Genomic DNA, 5,375 nt, shown 5'->3' on the forward strand with positions numbered 1-5,375 from the left:
ATATCTATAGTTGATCAGTAAATTTATGGTTATAGGTTTTTACGATACAACACTCTACATGTTTAAGATGTAATACAAAATAATATCTATTATTGTTTTGTATAATAATTGTACAAAAATAATATAATACACAGTGAGTTCTGTTTATTGTGATCACTGGTTTGTATAATCAACCGTTTATTGGAATCAAAAATAAAAATCTTAGCGCTGATATTAAATACGAAACAGGACTCGATCTTAATGCAATTGAACTGAAAAAGGTTATGGACGGGTGGAGTAAAAAGAAGTGTTTCTGGAGAAGGATAATTCTATTTCGGAAACAAAATCGAGTCTAGCCCAATATTATTTATTAATGTTTAATTTTTAAATATTCAGTCCGTAACAAAACTCAATCTCAATGTGACTGAACTTAACTAAAGGTATCAAATAGAGCTGTTTCCTAGAATAAAATAAAAATATTTCGATAGCAACTATCTGAACTGTATAAGCTTTTCGCATTGTTAAATATTTAATTTAATTTTTTTAATTAACTAACTAATGAAATACTTTGGCGACCATGTGCATAGAATACGCTATTTTAACAGTAATCAGCTAATATAATTAGTACATTTTTGTTTTGTGCATCACAGGTGTAAAGTTTATTATAATATATTAATCTAAAGCTATTAAAGTCGATTAATTAAATGATAGATTAATTAGGTACGCACCTTTTTAAATGGGCAGTACTCAAAAGTTACATATCCGTTTTTTTGTTGTATTCAAACGCTTTATATTTGTACATGGTTCCGGCATGAATGAAACTTTTGGTGGACATGACGGAAATATTGGAAATTCTGAAATTTAAAATTTAAAATTTTTATGAATTATACCTACAAAATAATTTGCAAATATTCATGATTTTGACGAATTTTTGTCAATATTTGAACTTCAAATGCTAATAAAAAAAATGTGCATATGTATTCTTTGAATTCTTAAATCACTTTAAGACTAACTTATGAGGAACTTTATTGTATTAAATTTAATCAATATTTATAAAAAACAACTAAACATAAACGATATAGGTTAGGTTATAATTAGGTTACGATACAATAAGTTTTCCTTCGAGTAGCTACAGAAAAAACTTCGAAGCATCATTATAGAAAAAATGTTAAGTGTGTTTGAATTTTAAATTGTTACGAAATAGCGTAACAATAACGATTTATCCTTAAACGATTTTAAATATTTGTAATTATTAAAAAAGTATAAGTCGTAGATACTTGAAAATTTAACCAGTAATTTAGATTGGCATTTTCTTTACATGATTTAATTTTCAAAATATTCTGACTTTTTTTGAGCAATTTGTAAACAACTGAAATTTTTAATTTTTCTGAAAATTTTTTTTTGAAGTGTGGATAAAATTTTTTTGCCCCATCAAAATACTTAATACAAAATTCTTTATAAGTTATTCTTATAGTGATTAAAAATTATAAGAATACATAGGCATAGTTTTTTTTTATTATCATTTGAAGTTCAAATATTGACAAAAATTCGTCAAAATCATGAATATTTGCAAATTATTTCGTAGGTATAATTCATAAAAAATTTTGTATAAGTAACTAAAAGTTGAAAATTCAATATGAGATTTTCCATAAGTTTAGCTTATAATGATTATGAAATAACTTAAATTCTTGTGTATTCAGGCCATTGAAACATAAACCACCTTTTTCACCAACCATTCGAAAGGATATCCTAGGCTGACAAATCAACTTCGTTCAAAATCGTTTTTCGTATACAATGATACCTATCATTGGATTCAAATTTAACACTCCTATAATATATAATAATGATCTATACGGCACCTAATGTACAGCAGAGCAGTACCCACTTACTCGCTTTTTTATTTTTACAAGTAATATTATACACTCTAGAGATACAGCTGTATCATTAATACAATAAGAATATAGATTAAAAGTACAATTGACTGGAACATTATTGTGATGGAAAGAGCCATCCAGTAGTAAAACTTCCTATGGTTACTTAATTATTAGGTACATTTAACTTTTTTTTAAAAATATAATAATAATAATATCATCTCATTTATTGATCACGTATATTTTATGAATGCACCGCATTCTAAAAATATTTTTAACACCAAAAGTCCGCAATTAATTAAGATATCGTTATAATTGATGTCCACACGACAATATATTAATGAAGAGTGACTAGTCTGACACAAAATCTGCAGACTCAGTACTGACATAGGTAATCAAATAGACATAGGTAATCAAATAAAACCGGATACAATTTAGATAAGACCGAACGCAATTCGTGTACCTACTTATCAATTTTTTTATTTCGGGACTCAATTGACATGTGTTATCATTATTTTTTATCAATTAATTCATTTTCATCATATCTACATGTGTTTTGTTCTGTGAATATCGTACTTTGTGACTTAGCGAATCGACAGTGATCACTGATCAGTTCTCAGACTTGTAAGTACCTAACCTATATAGTTGTTTAAAATACATTATTATTTAAAATTATTAAGTTTTTATAAATCTTTTTGATTAATAAATTTTATTTAAATATGGCGAGTGAGATAAGTGTTATATACAGTCAACGAAAAAATGTACTGTTAGTACGAAATAATTACAAATACTCCAAGTCTAAAGAATTAAAATCCGGGGAAGTCGGATGGAGATGCGTAGAGAAAACGTGTAAAGCAAAATTATACACCGTTGGCGCTGAGAATAATTTTTCGCGAGAATCCGGTACTCACGAACACGAAAATATCGACACTAATATTATTGTCCGACAAACGATTAGTAACGGGATAAAACGAAAGGGACTCGATTATATTACCGATCGTCCATCCAAGTTGATAAAACTTGAAATATCTGCTAACGCGGTGGCGGCGAAGTCGATTTTAACACGTAAGGATACGAAATTAATTAGAGACAGCATTTCTCGAGAACGCACGAGACAGAAGCGTCATCCAAAATCTGCAATTTCTGAAGTACACGAATACATTGATAATACTAAGCCGATGACGGTTAAAGGCGAATGTTTTATCGTAGCAAACGACCCGTTGGATAATATTATTATATTTTCCTGTGATACGAATTTAAATTTTATGTGCGATTCTCAGACCCTGTATGTCGACGGTACGTTTAAATACAGTACGACATTTTTCCACCGGTTACTTATTATTCACGCACGTCGCAATGGAGTATTTGTACCAGTCGTGTTCTGTTTGCTTCCAAACGAAAATAAAGAAATATTTACAGCTATTTGGGAAATACTTCATGAAAAATGTCGGTCGTTAAACAAATGTTTGCAGCCAAGAACGCTAGTGATCGATTTCCAAACGTCGATTTATTCACACGTGAAAGATATATTTCCTAATATAAATATAATCGGGTGCCGTTTTCATCTCAGTCTATCGTGGTACGTAGAGATATAATGTATTGCCTAGTTATAGGTATAACTTATGAATTATTATTATTTATTTATTATTTTTAATCTGTTATGTAGGTGGAGACTAATAGAATCAGTCGGTCTTATCCGAGAATATGAAAACAAAAAATCCAAAATAGGAAAATGGCTTAGAGAATTATTTGGTCTCATGTTTCTGGATCCTAATGAAGTTGAACTGTATTATGAAAATTACCTTAAAAATAACCAACCCAAAGATGAACGAATTAAAAAAATTATCACTTACTTGGATAAAACATACATAGAAAACGATGCCACATTTCCACCCAGTATTTGGGCCAAACAAGAAATAATATTGGAGAGTAGAGACGACTGTGAGTCTTTACATGACAAATTAGGTGATTTATTTACTTCAGTACATCCAAATATTGCAGTTTTCATGAAAAATGTATTAGCTGTGCAAACGGATTCTTACGTACAAATGAATGCTGCCGATAATAATGAAAGTGAGATAATTTAGATAAATAAAATCAACAAAGACTCAACAAAAAATTAATGTGCAATATTTATAAATAAGAAAATAAAATTTTGTAACGACCACTAAATTGATATACCTATTACCTAGTCATAATTTTGTAAAAAGTTTAGCTTATCGTTTAATAATACCTATTTAATTTTAATTTACATTATAATTTTATTACATTTAATATTATCCCGACAAGGACAATGTTTGTTGTGTGTATACTATATGTTTTATTTTTTATTATTGTTATCAGATAAATAGTTATTAGTTATTAACACCACAGAATATTATGTTTATTATTCTGTGTTAACACTCAGGCATTATTTAAAATAATTATTGATATAAAATAATGTTAGTGGTACATCGTTAAATCGTTTAGATTATGCTACTTTCGGTATTGCATATCTAATATTATTTTTCTTTAACTTTAATACGATATAATGACATAATGTCATAATATATTGTATTTTTTGTACAATAAAAAACTTATGTGCCGAATTAGGGTGTTAAAAAAATTTTGTATACTGAGTTAAGGTGATATTATATATTATAAAATGTTTACGATGCATGCACAGTAACGGTACACCGTTAATTTGTAATTCACATTTTTGTTTATAATCGTTTTTTATACCTATGCAACGATTGATCATTAAAATTTGACAATAAATATTTATTTAAATTACTTTTTTAATTCATTTAGTTTACTGATTAAATATAGTTCATAAGTTTTTATACATACAGTGTATTTTCATCATTTTTTGTAAGTTTATCTTTAGTAAATAGCCATAGAGGTTACTAGGTACTTCAAATATAATACTTTCTTATACACTTCCTCGTCCTTCAACACAGCGGTCCTCACTAGAATTTAAGAAAGGGCCAAATATAATTTTTTTTAATTATTTGCGAGTCGTATACATTTTTAATGATAATCTTTAAAAATATAAAAATGTACAACTGTTCACTAAATAGTAAATTTAATGGAGAATAATGAAATGAGACAGGATATTTTTTTAGGAAAAAGTTCATAAATTACACAAATGTTTTAAATTACCCGATGGAAATGAATAAATTCATAATCGTAGGTAGGTACCTACCTACTTATCTGTCCAACTGGTAATTCAAGACTATAGTCGAAAATAGAAATAAGTAAAAATTAAAAATTAAAAATAATAAGATAAGATAAAAAGCCACAGTAGTGCGCGACATCACATTATTATTGTTATATAATATATGTATAATAATAATTATTATTATATTAGATTATAAAATAAGTATTTCATTTTATTAGCTGTTTATAAAATTTCGGATTTTAGAATGTACAATTTAATTCTAGTGCAGGCTGCACTAAATTTGTTAAAGGGCCGCCGGCGGGCAGCGTAATGAGGATTACATCACTTGGCACTGACAAGGACTTTTTGGAAATAAAACTTAGGCG

At 27.8% G+C, this 5,375-nt stretch overlaps 1 long non-coding RNA gene across 1 annotated transcript; it reads right to left on the minus strand.

Annotated features, from left to right (window-relative positions):
* Window positions 1–705: 705 nt before the first annotated feature.
* Window positions 706–4,237, minus strand: LOC126551350 (uncharacterized). Its single transcript, XR_007605240.1, has 2 exons — window positions 3,704–4,237; window positions 706–833 (listed from the first exon to the last, which is right to left on the minus strand). It is a non-coding gene; the product is annotated as an uncharacterized LOC126551350 (long non-coding RNA).
* Between the last annotated feature and the right edge of the window lie 1,138 nt (window positions 4,238–5,375).

Source organism: Aphis gossypii, chromosome 3 (genome assembly GCF_020184175.1).
Source record: "Aphis gossypii isolate Hap1 chromosome 3, ASM2018417v2, whole genome shotgun sequence".
Taxonomy (NCBI): domain Eukaryota; kingdom Metazoa; phylum Arthropoda; class Insecta; order Hemiptera; family Aphididae; genus Aphis; species Aphis gossypii.